This window comes from Oncorhynchus mykiss, chromosome 10 (assembly GCF_013265735.2).
Source record: "Oncorhynchus mykiss isolate Arlee chromosome 10, USDA_OmykA_1.1, whole genome shotgun sequence".
NCBI lineage: Eukaryota > Metazoa > Chordata > Actinopteri > Salmoniformes > Salmonidae > Oncorhynchus > Oncorhynchus mykiss.
Window position 1 is genome coordinate 7,006,479 of NC_048574.1, and position 16,197 is coordinate 7,022,675.

At 49.3% G+C, this 16,197-nt stretch overlaps 1 protein-coding gene and 2 long non-coding RNA genes across 7 annotated transcripts in view; all 3 read right to left on the reverse strand.

Annotated features, from left to right (window-relative positions):
- LOC118966698 (E3 ubiquitin-protein ligase RNF43-like) overlaps window positions 1–16,197 on the reverse strand; it is a 225,472-nt gene that overhangs the window by 197,478 nt on the left and 11,797 nt on the right. The gene's annotated exons all lie outside the window — the stretch shown is intronic.
- On the reverse strand, window positions 1,442–7,704 carry LOC118966700. Of its 5 annotated transcripts, XR_005053559.1 has the most exons (7): window positions 6,693–7,704; window positions 6,477–6,612; window positions 6,261–6,316; window positions 2,860–2,915; window positions 2,164–2,469; window positions 1,830–1,965; window positions 1,442–1,631 (listed from the first exon to the last, which is right to left on the reverse strand). It is a non-coding gene; the product is annotated as an uncharacterized LOC118966700 (long non-coding RNA). The 5 variants fall into 5 exon arrangements; XR_005053561.1 differs by lacking the exons at window positions 1,442–1,631; window positions 1,830–1,965; window positions 2,164–2,469; window positions 2,860–2,915; window positions 6,261–6,316 and adding exons at window positions 5,966–6,023; window positions 6,216–6,260; XR_005053562.1 differs by lacking the exons at window positions 1,442–1,631; window positions 1,830–1,965; window positions 2,164–2,469; window positions 2,860–2,915; window positions 6,261–6,316 and adding exons at window positions 5,966–6,023; window positions 6,216–6,260 and having other exon boundaries at window positions 6,397–6,612.
- LOC118966702 lies at window positions 2,962–4,557 on the reverse strand. Its single transcript, XR_005053565.1, has 4 exons — window positions 4,502–4,557; window positions 3,806–4,111; window positions 3,472–3,607; window positions 2,962–3,273 (listed from the first exon to the last, which is right to left on the reverse strand). It is a non-coding gene; the product is annotated as an uncharacterized LOC118966702 (long non-coding RNA).

The window sequence follows — 16,197 nt, forward strand, 5'->3', positions numbered from 1 at the left end:
AAACATGCACAACTCCTTCAGAAGACTCCTCTCTATATGAACCGCTACCCCACCTCCCACTAGACAGTATCTCTCACCAGAAACATGCACAACTCCTTCAGAAGACTCCTCTCTATATGAACCGCTACCCCACCTCCCACTAGACAGTATCTCTCACCAGAAACATGCACAACTCCTTCAGAAGATGACTCTCTATATGAACCGCTACCCCACCTCCCACTAGACAGCATTACTACACCACCTCCCACTAGACAGTATTACTACCCCACCTCCCACTAGACAGCATCTCTCACCAGAAACATGCACAACTCCTTCAGAAGATGACTCTCTCTATGAACCGCTACCCCACCTCCCACTAGACAGTATTACTACCCCACCTCCCACTAGACAGCATCTCTCACCAGAAACATGCACAACTCCTTCAGAAGATGACTCTCTATATGAACCGCTACCCCACCTCCCACTAGACAGCATTACTACCCCACCTCCCACTAGACAGTATTACTACTCCACCTCCCACTAGACAGCATCTCTCACCAGAAACATGCACAACTCCTTCAGAAGATGACTCTCTATATGAACCGCTACCCCACCTCCCACTAGACAGCATTACTACACCACCTCCCACTAGACAGTATTACTACCCCACCTCCCACTAGACAGCATCTCTCACCAGAAACATGCACAACTCCTTCAGAAGATGACTCTCTCTATGAACCGCTACCCCACCTCCCACTAGACAGTATTACTACCCCACCTCCCACTAGACAGCATCTCTCACCAGAAACATGCACAACTCCTTCAGAAGATGACTCTCTATATGAACCGCTACCCCACCTCCCACTAGACAGCATTACTACACCACCTCCCACTAGACAGTATTACTACCCCACCTCCCACTAGACAGCATCTCTCACCAGAAACATGCACAACTCCTTCAGAAGATGACTCTCTCTATGAACCGCTACCCCACCTCCCACTAGACAGTATTACTACCCCACCTCCCACTAGACAGCATCTCTCACCAGAAACATGCACAACTCCTTCAGAAGATGACTCTCTATATGAACCGCTACCCCACCTCCCACTAGACAGCATCTCTCACCAGACAGCATTACTACCCCACCTCCCACTAGACAGCATCTCTCACCAGACAGTATTACTACCCCACCTCCCACTAGACAGCATCTCTCACCAGAAACATGCACAACTCCTTCAGAAGATGACTCTCTATATGAACCGCTACCCCACCTCCCACTAGACAGCATTACTACCCCACCTCCCACTAGACAGTATTACTACTCCACCTCCCACTAGACAGCATCTCTCACCAGAAACATGCACAACTCCTTCAGAAGATGACTCTCTATATGAACCGCTACCCCACCTCCCACTAGACAGCATTACTACACCACCTCCCACTAGACAGTATTACTACCCCACCTCCCACTAGACAGCATCTCTCACCAGAAACATGCACAACTCCTTCAGAAGATGACTCTCTCTATGAACCGCTACCCCACCTCCCACTAGACAGTATTACTACCCCACCTCCCACTAGACAGCATCTCTCACCAGAAACATGCACAACTCCTTCAGAAGATGACTCTCTATATGAACCGCTACCCCACCTCCCACTAGACAGCATCTCTCACCAGACAGCATTACTACCCCACCTCCCACTAGACAGCATCTCTCACCAGACAGTATTACTACCCCACCTCCCACTAGACAGCATCTCTCACCAGAAACATGCACAACTCCTTCAGAAGATGACTCTCTCTATGAACCGCTACCCCACCTCCCACTAGACAGCATTACTACCCCACCTCCCACTAGACAGCATTACTACCCCACCTCCCACTAGACAGTATTACTACTCCACCTCCCACTAGACAGCATCTCTCACCAGAAACATGCACAACTCCTTCAGAAGATGACTCTCTATATGAACCGCTACCCCACCTCCCACTAGACAGCATCTCTCACCAGACAGCATTACTACCCCACCTCCCACTAGACAGCATCTCTCACCAGACAGTATTACTACCCCACCTCCCACTAGACAGCATCTCTCACCAGAAACATGCACAACTCCTTCAGAAGATGACTCTCTCTATGAACCGCTACCCCACCTCCCACTAGACAGCATTACTACCCCACCTCCCACTAGACAGCATTACTACCCCACCTCCCACTAGACAGTATTACTACTCCACCTCCCACTAGACAGCATCTCTCACCAGAAACATGCACAACTCCTTCAGAAGATGACTCTCTATATGAACCGCTACCCCACCTCCCACTAGACAGCATCTCTCACCAGACAGCATTACTACCCCACCTCCCACTAGACAGCATCTCTCACCAGACAGTATTACTACCCCACCTCCCACTAGACAGCATCTCTCACCAGAAACATGCACAACTCCTTCAGAAGATGACTCTCTATATGAACCGCTACCCCACCTCCCACTAGACAGCATCTCTCACCAGACAGCATTACTACCCCACCTCCCACTAGACAGCATCTCTCACCAGACAGTATTACTACCCCACCTCCCACTAGACAGCATCTCTCACCAGAAACATGCACAACTCCTTCAGAAGATGACTCTCTCTATGAACCGCTACCCCACCTCCCACTAGACAGCATTACTACCCCACCTCCCACTAGACAGCATTACTACCCCACCTCCCACTAGACAGTATTACTACTCCACCTCCCACTAGACAGCATCTCTTACCAGAAACATGCACAACTCCTTCAGAAGATGACTCTCTCTATGAACCGCTACCCCGCCTCCCACTAGACAGCATTACTACCCCACCTCCCACTAGACAGCATTACTACACCACCTCCCACTAGACAGCATTACTACCCCACCTCCCACTAGACAGTATTACTACTCCACCTCCTACTAGACAGCATCTCTTACCAGAAACATGCACAACTCCTTCAGAAGATGACTCTCTATATGAACCGCTACCCCACCTCCCACTAGACAGCATCTCTCACCAGACAGCATTACTACCCCACCTCCCACTAGACAGCATCTCTCACCAGACAGTATTACTACCCCACCTCCCACTAGACAGCATCTCTCACCAGAAACATGCACAACTCCTTCAGAAGATGACTCTCTCTATGAACCGCTACCCCACCTCCCACTAGACAGTATTACTACCCCACCTCCCACTAGACAGCATCTCTCACCAGAAACATGCACAACTCCTTCAGAAGATGACTCTCTATATGAACCGCTACCCCACCTCCCACTAGACAGCATCTCTCACCAGACAGCATTACTACCCCACCTCCCACTAGACAGCATCTCTCACCAGACAGTATTACTACCCCACCTCCCACTAGACAGCATCTCTCACCAGAAACATGCACAACTCCTTCAGAAGATGACTCTCTCTATGAACCGCTACCCCACCTCCCACTAGACAGCATTACTACCCCACCTCCCACTAGACAGCATTACTACCCCACCTCCCACTAGACAGTATTACTACTCCACCTCCCACTAGACAGCATCTCTCACCAGAAACATGCACAACTCCTTCAGAAGATGACTCTCTATATGAACCGCTACCCCACCTCCCACTAGACAGCATCTCTCACCAGACAGCATTACTACCCCACCTCCCACTAGACAGCATCTCTCACCAGACAGTATTACTACCCCACCTCCCACTAGACAGCATCTCTCACCAGAAACATGCACAACTCCTTCAGAAGATGACTCTCTCTATGAACCGCTACCCCACCTCCCACTAGACAGCATTACTACCCCACCTCCCACTAGACAGCATTACTACCCCACCTCCCACTAGACAGTATTACTACTCCACCTCCCACTAGACAGCATCTCTCACCAGAAACATGCACAACTCCTTCAGAAGATGACTCTCTATATGAACCGCTACCCCACCTCCCACTAGACAGCATCTCTCACCAGACAGCATTACTACCCCACCTCCCACTAGACAGCATCTCTCACCAGACAGTATTACTACCCCACCTCCCACTAGACAGCATCTCTCACCAGAAACATGCACAACTCCTTCAGAAGATGACTCTCTATATGAACCGCTACCCCACCTCCCACTAGACAGCATCTCTCACCAGACAGCATTACTACCCCACCTCCCACTAGACAGCATCTCTCACCAGACAGTATTACTACCCCACCTCCCACTAGACAGCATCTCTCACCAGAAACATGCACAACTCCTTCAGAAGATGACTCTCTCTATGAACCGCTACCCCACCTCCCACTAGACAGCATTACTACCCCACCTCCCACTAGACAGCATTACTACCCCACCTCCCACTAGACAGTATTACTACTCCACCTCCCACTAGACAGCATCTCTTACCAGAAACATGCACAACTCCTTCAGAAGATGACTCTCTCTATGAACCGCTACCCCGCCTCCCACTAGACAGCATTACTACCCCACCTCCCACTAGACAGCATTACTACACCACCTCCCACTAGACAGCATTACTACCCCACCTCCCACTAGACAGTATTACTACTCCACCTCCCACTAGACAGCATCTCTTACCAGAAACATGCACAACTCCTTCAGAAGATGACTCTCTATATGAACCGCTACCCCACCTCCCACTAGACAGCATCTCTCACCAGACAGCATTACTACCCCACCTCCCACTAGACAGCATCTCTCACCAGACAGTATTACTACCCCACCTCCCACTAGACAGCATCTCTCACCAGAAACATGCACAACTCCTTCAGAAGATGACTCTCTCTATGAACCGCTACCCCACCTCCCACTAGACAGCATTACTACCCCACCTCCCACTAGACAGCATTACTACCCCACCTCCCACTAGACAGTATTACTACTCCACCTCCCACTAGACAGCATCTCTTACCAGAAACATGCACAACTCCTTCAGAAGATGACTCTCTCTATGAACCGCTACCCCACCTCCCACTAGACAGCATTACTACCCCACCTCCCACTAGACAGCATTACTACACCACCTCCCACTAGACAGCATTACTACCCCACCTCCCACTAGACAGTATTACTACTCCACCTCCCACTAGACAGCATCTCTTACCAGAAACATGCACAACTCCTTCAGAAGATGACTCTCTATATGAACCGCTACCCCACCTCCCACTAGACAGCATCTCTCACCAGACAGCATTACTACCCCACCTCCCACTAGACAGCATCTCTCACCAGACAGTATTACTACCCCACCTCCCACTAGACAGCATCTCTCACCAGAAACATGCACAACTCCTTCAGAAGATGACTCTCTCTATGAACCGCTACCCCACCTCCCACTAGACAGCATTACTACCCCACCTCCCACTAGACAGCATTACTACCCCACCTCCCACTAGACAGTATTACTACTCCACCTCCCACTAGACAGCATCTCTTACCAGAAACATGCACAACTCCTTCAGAAGATGACTCTCTCTATGAACCGCTACCCCACCTCCCACTAGACAGCATTACTACCCCACCTCCCACTAGACAGCATTACTACACCACCTCCCACTAGACAGCATTACTACCCCACCTCCCACTAGACAGTATTACTACTCCACCTCCCACTAGACAGCATCTCTTACCAGAAACATGCACAACTCCTTCAGAAGATGACTCTCTATATGAACCGCTACCCCACCTCCCACTAGACAGCATCTCTCACCAGACAGCATTACTACCCCACCTCCCACTAGACAGCATCTCTCACCAGACAGTATTACTACCCCACCTCCCACTAGACAGCATCTCTCACCAGAAACATGCACAACTCCTTCAGAAGATGACTCTCTCTATGAACCGCTACCCCACCTCCCACTAGACAGCATTACTACCCCACCTCCCACTAGACAGCATTACTACCCCACCTCCCACTAGACAGTATTACTACTCCACCTCCCACTAGACAGCATCTCTTACCAGAAACATGCACAACTCCTTCAGAAGATGACTCTCTCTATGAACCGCTACCCCACCTCCCACTAGACAGCATTACTACCCCACCTCCCACTAGACAGCATTACTACACCACCTCCCACTAGACAGCATTACTACCCCACCTCCCACTAGACAGTATTACTACTCCACCTCCCACTAGACAGCATCTCTTACCAGAAACATGCACAACTCCTTCAGAAGATGACTCTCTATATGAACCGCTACCCCACCTCCCACTAGACAGCATCTCTCACCAGACAGCATTACTACCCCACCTCCCACTAGACAGTATTACTACTCCACCTCCCACTAGACAGCATTACTACTCCACCTCCCACTAGACAGCATCTCTCACCAGAAACATGCACAACTCCTTCAGAAGATGACTCTCTCTATGAACCGCTACCCCACCTCCCACTAGACAGTATCTCTCACCAGAAACATGCACAACTCCTTCAGAAGATGACTCTCTCTATGAACCGCTACCCCACCTCCCACTAGACAGTATCTCTCACCAGAAACATGCACAACTCCTTCAGAAGATGACTCTCTCTATGAACCGCTACCCCACCTCCCACTAGACAGCATTACTACACCACCTCCCACTAGACAGCATTACTACCCCACCTCCCACTAGACAGTATCTCTCACCAGAAACATGCACAACTCCTTCAGAAGATGACTCTCTCTATGAACCGCTACCCCACCTCCCACTAGACAGTATCTCTCACCAGAAACATGCACAACTCCTTCAGAAGATGACTCTCTCTATGAACCGCTACCCCACCTCCCACTAGACAGCATTACTACACCACCTCCCACTAGACAGCATTACTACCCCACCTCCCACTAGACAGTATCTCTCACCAGAAACATGCACAACTCCTTCAGAAGATGACTCTCTCTATGAACCGCTACTCGCTCCACGTTGTGACTTGTAACTGTGTTTTCTTTGGAAGCGACGGAGCGTAAGTGTTTTCTTCTCCTTCCAAATTAAACAGCGTCTGTTTAAGTGTAAGCAGAGACGATGTCATGGTAACTAATCTTCAGAGGACAATAATGTCTTTACGAACAAATGACACCTTTTCAGGTGCTGCTGGTAAATGGGCGTTGGGGCAGTGTGTGTGTGTGTGTGTGTGTGTGTCTGTCTTGAAGCCTTTGTTAACCAGGACAGGTTGAGGTGAGCTGAGCACCATTATAGAGGCAGAGAGGAGAGAAACTAAAGGCTTTCTGAGATAAAGGCAACAGAACAGTCAGAAAAAGGACAAAATGTTTCTGCTGGATGTTTGGAGGAGGTGACCATGTGACTGTGGAGACTATATAAGTATTTTGTCTGATCAGGGTTTACAATATGGCTTTTGTTGCCATGACCGCCCGCTCCCAGATCTGAGTGACTTTGATCCTGCGGTTAACAGAGTAAACGATCACAGAGGTCAGGACTACAGACTCCTTCATAGTTCATCCACATGAAACCTCACACACACACACACACACACACACACGGTTTTTACTTGTACTGGCCCTGACATGGGGTTTAGACTGTAAACTGAGTTAGTCTGACTCCAATATGAACGTGGGTGCATGATTGTGCACTTAATCTTAGTCTCTCACTGAGTCAGAGATTGAGATGGATTTTTTTTTTTAAACCATTTGCACTGAAACAGAAAGAGTGACAGAGAGAGAGACAGAGAGAGTGAAAGAGAGAGACAGAGAGTGAAAGAGAGACAGAGAGAGAGAGCGAGACAGAGAGACAGAGACAGCTAGAGACAAGGCTACCTGCCACCCCAATTAACAGTAAACTTCACACTCACAGAAGCTCCAAAAGAATAAAGACATTTCATATGTCATATTATGTCTAGATACAGTGTTGTAACGATGCACAGGTAGTTCAAATAAAAAAGAGAAAATCTCTGTCTGTCTCTCTCTCCGTCTGTCTCGCTCTCTGTCTCTCTCTCTGTCTCTCTCTCCATCTGTCTCACTCTCTCCGTCTGTCTCGCTCTCTGTCTCTCTCTCTGTCTCTCTCTCCATCTGTCTCGCTCTCTCCGTCTGTCTCGCTCTCTCCGTCTGTCTCGCTCTCTGTCTCGCTCTCTGTCTCTCTCTCTGTCTCTCTCTCCATCTGTCTCGCTCTCTCCGTCTGTCTCGCTCTCTCCGTCTGTCTCGCTCTCTCTGTCTGTCTCGCTCTCCATCTGTCTCGCTCTCTCCGTCTGTCTCGCTCTCTCCGTCTGTCTCGCTCTCTGTCTCTCTCTCTGTCTCGCTCTCCATCTGTCTCGCTCTCTCCGTCTGTCTCGCTCTCTCCGTCTGTCTCGCTCTCTGTCTCTCTCTCCATCTGTCTCGCTCTCTCCGTCTGTCTCGCTCTCTGTCTCTCTCCATCTGTCTCGCTCTCTCCGTCTGTCTCGCTCTCTGTCTCTCTCTCCATCTGTCTCGCTCTCTCCGTCTGTCTCGCTCTCTGTCTCTCTCTCCATCTGTCTCGCTCTCTCCGTCTGTCTCGCTCTCTCCGTCTGTCTCGCTCTCTGTCTCTCTCTCCATCTGTCTCGCTCTCTCCGTCTGTCTCGCTCTCTCCGTCTGTCTCGCTCTCTGTCTCGCTCTCCATCTGTCTCGCTCTCTCCGTCTGTCTCGCTCTCTGTCTCTCTCTCCATCTGTCTCGCTCTCTCTGTCTGTCTCGCTCTCTGTCTCTCTCTCCATCTGTCTCGCTCTCTCCGTCTGTCTCGCTCTCTGTCTCTCTCTCCGTCTGTCTCGCTCTCTCCGTCTGTCTCGCTCTCTCCGTCTGTCTCGCTCTCTCCGTCTGTCTCGCTCTCTCCGTCTGTCTCGCTCTCTCCGTCTGTCTCGCTCTCTCCGTCTGTCTCGCTCTCTCCGTCTGTCTCGCTCTCTCCGTCTGTCTCGCTCTCTCCGTCTGTCTCGCTCTCTCCGTCTGTCTCGCTCTCTCCGTCTGTCTCGCTCTCTCCGTCTGTCTCGCTCTCTCCGTCTGTCTCGCTCTCTCCGTCTGTCTCGCTCTCTCCGTCTGTCTCGCTCTCTCCGTCTGTCTCGCTCTCTCCGTCTGTCTCGCTCTCTCCGTCTGTCTCGCTCTCTCCGTCTGTCTCGCTCTCTCCGTCTGTCTCTCCCTCTCCGTCTGTCTCGCTCTCTCCGTCTGTCTCGCTCTCTCCGTCTGTCTCTCTCTCTCGCTCTCTCTCTCTCTCTCAATTCAATTCAATTCAAGGGGCTTTATTGGCATGGGAAACATGTGTTAACATTGCCAAAGCAAGTGAGGTAGATAATATATAAAGTGAAAAACAATAAAAATGAACAGTAAACATTACACAGAGGTTTCAAAACAATAAAGACATTACAAATGTCATATTATGTATATATATACACACACAATGTTTTAACAATGTACAAATGGTTAAAGGACACAAGATAAAATAGGCATAAATATGGGTTGTATTTACAATGGTGTGTGTTCTTCACTGGTTGCCCTTTTCTCGTGGCAACAGGTCACAAATCTTGCTGCTGTGATGGCACACTGTGGAATTTTACCCAGTAGATATGGGAGTTTTTCAAAATTGGATTTGTTTTCTAATTCTTTGTGGATCTGTGTAATCTGAGGGAAATATGTCTCTCTAGTATGGTCATACATTGGGCAGGAGGTTAGGAAGTGCAGCTCAGTTTCCACCTCATTTTGTGGGCAGTGAGCACATAGCCTGTCTTCTCTTGAGAGCCATGTCTGCCTACGGCGGCCTTTCTCAATAGCAAGGCTATGCTCACTGAGTCTGTACATAGTCAAAGCTTTCCTTAAGTTTGGGTCAGTCACAGTGGTCTTACTGAGATTTACTGTCAGGGCCCAGGTCTGACAGAATCTGTACATAAGATCTAGGTGCTGCTGTAGGCCCTCCTTGGTTGGTGACAGAAGCACCAGATCATCAGCAAACAGCAGACATGTGACTTCGGATTCTAGTAGGGTGAGGCCGGGTGCTGCAGACTTTTCTAGAGCCCGCGCCAATTCGTTGATATATATGTTGAAGAGGGTGGGGCTTAAGCTGCATCCCTGTCTAACCTCACAACCCTGTGTGAAGAAATGTGTGGACTGTTTGCCCGCTCACTACCTGGGCGTAGTGGGCGTAGTGTCTCTCTCTCTCTCCCTCCCTGTCTCTCCATCTCTCTCTCCGTCTCTCTCTCTGTCTCTCTCCTTGCAGAGCATCATCAGGAGAGAGGAGACAGGGAGGGAGGGTCCCCAGTTCAAAACAGGTCACATGCTAGCGAACCATCCAAAGGAAGTTGACGTGAGACGGCAGGTCCTTATTTAATCTGATTTGGTAAATCTGTGAGTGTTTCAGCGTGTCTCCCTCTTCCTCCGGCTCACCCCATCCAAGGATGAGGCCAACACCACATTGAGTGGTGTGTGAAGCAGTAGGACACAGACTCACATCAGCAGAGACTGGAGTCCAGGCACCCCTGGGACCTCACATCAGCAGAGACTGGAGTCCAGGCACCACTGGGACCTCACATCAGCAGAGACTGGAGTCCAGGCACCACTGGGACCTCACATCAGCGGAGACTGGAGTCCAGGCACCACTGGGACCTCACACATCAACAGAGAGAGACTGAAGTCCAGGCACCACTGGGACCTCACATCAACAGAGACTGGACTCCAGGCACACCTGGGACCTCACACATCCACACCTTGTCGGCACTGGGAGTCGAACCAGCGACCTTTCTGTTACTGGCCCAATGCTCTAACCGCATGGGTACCAGCTGCCCTACCTGCTTTACCTGCCGTGTGTATGTGTGAGTAGCGCCTGTACAGGACAGTCAAGGAGAGTGAAAGGAAGTCATCAGGGTTTGCGTGGAGAGAGCCATGAAAACAGGAAAATCATTTATTGTGTAACATGGGTCTGACAGACACAAACACATTCAGGAATTCCAGGCCAGTTCTAATGGCTTAAAAATAAGGGCCGGCAGTCAGACATTAAGAGATTTGCCTTGTTTCCCCCATCTGTCTGTCCCTTTACCCAGTCATCTGAGAATCATCTCAACAGTGGAATGGGAGGAAAGGCAGGGTTGAGGAGGGCCAGACAGGACAGACAGCCCCAGTGGAATGGGAGGCAAGGCAGGGTTGAGGAGGGCCAGACAGGACAGACAGCCCCAGAGGAATGGGAGGGAAGGCAGGGTCGAGGAGGGCCAGACAGGACAGACAGCCCCAGTGGAATGGGAGGGAAGGCAGGGTCGAGGAGGGCCAGACAGGACAGACAGCCCCAGTGGAATGGAAGGCAGGGTCGAGGAGGGCCAGACAGGACAGGACTCACTACCCCCCTTTTTCCTATCTGTGCTGCTAACCTGCTATCTGGACGTTTGTCAGATCAGTTTTCGGGGTATCCCATTATGGGAACGGGGATGGTCGGAGGGCTGTCTGAAATGATTGTGTGCTAATGTTGAGACCACTAACGAACACGGCATCTGTTAGAGGCATGGGAAAGGAGAGACTAAGCGAGAGGGGCTGAGATTAGATCCCCAGCAACCGGACGCCACTGCATCGGTCCAGTCTACTCATCTCATATGGATGTCCTGTATTCTATACTACTGTATTTAGTCAATCCCACTTCGACATTGATCGTCCTAATATTTATATACTTCTTAATTTCATTATTTTACTTTTAGATTTGTGTATTGTTAGATACTACTGCACTGTTGGAGCTAGGAACACTAGCATTTCCCTACACTAAATGTGTATGCAACCAATATATTTGATTTGATGTGAGGAGGAGAAATCAGTCAACGAGATAGCAAGACTGAGAGAGAGAGACAGAGAGAGAGACAGAGAGAGGCAAAGAGAGAGCAGTCAGCGACAGACACAAAGAGTTATCTATCCAAAATGGAGTAACCCACTTCTCCAATCATTTTGGCCCTATAACAGCAAAAACATATACATGATCAAAGACAAATCTTAGAATCAACTATTAAAGACTAACAGAACCCACTGGATTCTCCAATTACCTTGAATGAGCTACAGGACAAAATAAAACCCCTCCAACCCAAAAAGGCCTGTGGTGTTGATGGTATCCTTAATGAAATGATCAAATATACAGACAACAAATTCCAATTGGCTATTTTTAAACTCTTTAACATCATCCTTAGCTCTGGCATCTTCCCCAATATTTGGAACCAAGGACTGATCACCCCAATCCACAAAAGTGGAGACAAATTTGACCCCAATAACTACCGTGGGATATGCATCAACAGCAACCTTGGGAACATCCTCTGCATTATCATTAACAGCAGACTCGTACATTTCCTCAGTGAAAACAATGTACTGAGCAAATGTCAAATTGGCTTTTTACCAAATTATCGTACAACAGACCACGTATTCACCCTGCACACTGTAATTGACAAGCAAACAAACCAAAACAAAGGCAAAGTATTCTCATGCTTAGTTGATTTCAAAAAAGCCTTCGACTCAATTTGGCATGAGGGTCTGCTATACAAATTGATGGAAAGTGGTGTTGGGGTAAAATTTAATGCGGTTAAAATATGCGGTTAAAATTGGCAAAAAACATACACATTTCTTTCCACAGGGCCGTGGGGTGAGACAGGGATGCAGCTTAAGCCCCACCCTCTTCAACATATAGAGGAAAAAAGGAAAATGGCGCCGGAGGGGGAGGACTGACATTTTAACATCCTATTTTGTTTGTTTTTTCGCATTGTTCGTAACTTGTTTTGTACATAATGTTGCTGCTACCGTCTCTTATGAACTAAAAGAGCTTCTGGACATCAGAACTGGGATAACTCACCTCAAACTGGAGCGGCAGGTAGCCTAGTGGTTAGAGCGTTGGGCCAGTAACTGAAAAGTTGCTAGATCAAATCCCCGAGCTGACAAGGTAAAAGTCTGTAGTTCTGCCCCTGAACAAGGCAGTTAACCCACTAGGCTGTCATTGTAAATAAGAATGTTCTTAACTGACTTGCCTAGTTAAATAAAAAGCTAAAAAATAATTGTACGAAGAGTTCTTCTTCAATGAGTTGGACAGGAGGGATATACTACTATAAACACCGGGCCCAGATCCCTGTGATTTGCGGAAAGTGAGGATCAGACGACGAGTGGCTAATCTGCCCTTGCCTGCTAGCTAATGTTCAATCGCTGGAAAATAAATGGGATGAACTGAAAGCACGTATATCCTACCAACAGGACATTTACAACTGTAATATCTTATGTTTCACCGAGTCGTGGCTGAACGACGACTTTAAGAACATACAGCTGGCGGGTTATACACTCTATCGGCAGGACAGAACAGAACTCTGGTAAGACATGGGGCGGAGGCCTATGCATATTTGTAAACAATACACAATGTTTCACGATGTGCACGACATCTAAGGAACTTTCGTATCATGTCCCACAAAGGTGTGTGAACAGGTTTTTGTTCTGAGAAATGAAGGCGAGAAATTGCCAAGAAATTGAAGATCTCGTACAATGCTGTGTACTACTCCCTTCACAGAACAGCGCAAACTGGCCCTAACCATAATAGGAAGAGGAGTGGGAGGCCCCGGCGCACAACTGAGCAAGAGGACAAGTACATTAGAGTGTCTAGTTTGAGAAACAGACAAGTCCTCAACTGGCAGCTTCATTAAATAGTACCCGCAAAACCCCAGTCTCAACGTCAACAGTGAAGAGGCGACTCCGGGATGCTGGCCTTCTAGACAGAGTTGCAAAGAAAAAGCCATATCTCAGACTGGCCAATAAAAATAAAAGATGGGCAAAAGAACACAGACACTGGACAGAGCAACTCTGCCTAAAAGGCCAGCATCCCGGAGTCGCCTCTTCACTGTTGACGTTGAGACTGGTGTTTTGTGGGACATGATAAGAAAGTAAAGCAGAGGGGGTTACTTTCACTGGGTAGCATGACGAAAGACACCGTTCAGTCAGTCAAGGCCGTCAGGGACGAACTTTATAAAGAGTCTCCTGTCGCCACGGGGAAGATAAGAGTAGGATGGAAAAGTGATTGTAATGTTTATGTTGAGATGGTCTCATATGGTGTCCATCCCAGGACCAGAAAGACGAACATATTGAAGCTTTGAAAAACACGTCCGATAAAGCACATTTGGAATGGATGGAGGCTTGATCACTGAGCTGAAGTTAAAGGAGAAGAGAGGGAGGAAATCCAGACCTGGAGAGCTATTACCAAATCCAGGGAGATTGGAGAGGAGAGGGAGGAAATCCAGACCTGGAGAGCTATTACCAAATCCAGGGAGATTGGAGAAGAGAGGGAGGAAATCCAGACCTGGAGAGCTATTACCAAATCCAGGGAGATTGGAGAGGAGAGGGAGGAAATCCAGACCTGGAGAGCTATTACCAAATCCGGGGAGATTGGAGAGGAGAGGGAGGAAATCCAGACCTGGAGAGCTATTACCAAATCCAGGGAGATTGGAGAGGAGAGGGAGGAAATCCAGACCTGGAGAGCTATTACCAAATCCAGGGAGATTGGAGAGGAGAGGGAGGAAATCCAGACAGGAAATCCAGGATGTGGCGGAGGAGGGGGAAGTGCAGAGTAAATAGCTTCCTTTATTAATCATCCTAGCTCATGTTTCTTAACTCAACACACACTTTGATCTTCTTCTCGCTCCTCCCTGTAACGTCTGCTTACAACTCACACACATAGATCTCCTGAACACAGCCCACTTTCCAGGCCACACTCTCAAAACACATAGATCCCCTGAACACAGCCCACTTTCCAGCCCATTCTCAAACTCATAGATACCCTGAACACAGCCCACTTTCCAGGCCACTCTCAAACACATAGATCCCCTGAACACATCATTTTTTTTTAGACCAGTTAATTACATGCAATATGCAAATAGGAGATTAATACAATAAAGTCTTAATTTATTACAATTAAAATACTGTGTATGAATACTGTGCTCACACTCTCAAACACATAGATCCCCTGAACACAGCTCACTTTCCAGGCCACACTCTCAAACTCATAGATCCCCTGAACACAGCCCACTTTCCAGGCCACTCTCAAACACATAGATCCCCTGAACACAGCCCACTTTCCAGGCCACTCTCAAACACATAGATCCCCTGAACACAGCTCACTTTCAAGCCCACACTCTCAAACTCATAGATCACTCTCCAGATCTCAATCACCTGAATTCTGATCACACACCTGTATGTCATTATCACACACTATTTAGTTCAGTTCTTTGCACCCCATCATTGTGAGGTATTGTTTGTTTTGTGACACACTTCTATTCGGAGTGCTGGTTTTCCCATAATTTAATCCTCCCGTGGATGATAGTTTGTCCTGCCTCACTAACAACGCTTTGCCTATTCTCTGCATGTACCTTAGCCTATCAGATTTCCTGTTATCAACCTATTGCCTGATCTGCCAGACGACGTTATTAGCCTTTTCCCTGCCTGTACTGTTGACTTTTTGAACCCTGTGTATGACCTTCTGCCTGCCCCTGGACACAGCTACCTGCCTCCTCCTGAGTATGACCTACTGCCTGCCCCTGGACCCAGCTACCTGCCTCCTCCTGTGTATGACCTTCTGCCCTGCCTCCTCCTGTGTATGACCTGCTACCTGCCTCCTCCTATGTATGACCTACTGCCTGCCCCTGGACCCAGCTACCTGCCTCCTCCTGTGTATGACCTTCTGCCCTGCCCCTGGACCCAGCTACCTGCCTCCTCCTGTGGTCCTTTACATTAAAACACCTTCTGCAGCCTGCACTTGAAACCAGCTCTCTGTCTGCCATTGTGTTCACCCCCCCCCCCCCCCCCCCGGTCTGGCTGCCATCGTGTTCATCCCCCCCGGTCTGGCTGCCATCGTGTTCATCCCCCCCCCCGGTCTGGCTGCCATCGTGTTCATCCCCCCCCCCGGTCTGGCTGCCATCGTGTTCATCCCCCCCCCCGGTCTGGCTGCCATCGTGTTCATCCCCCCCCCCCCGGTCTGGCTGCCATCGTGTTCATCCCCCCCCCCCGGTCTGGCTGCCATCGTGTTCATTCCCCCCCCCGGTCTGGCTGCCATCGTGTTCATCCCCCCCCCGGTCTGGCTGCCATCGTGTTCATCCCCCCCCGGTCTGGCTGCCATCGTGTTCATCCCCCCCCCGGTCTGGCTGCCATCGTGTTCATTCTCCCCCCCGGTCTGGCTGCCATCGTGTTCATTCCCCCCCCACCCGGTCTGGCTGCCATCGTGTTCATTCCCCCCCCACCCGGTCTGGCTGCCGGTCTGTCTGCTGGCCACAGAG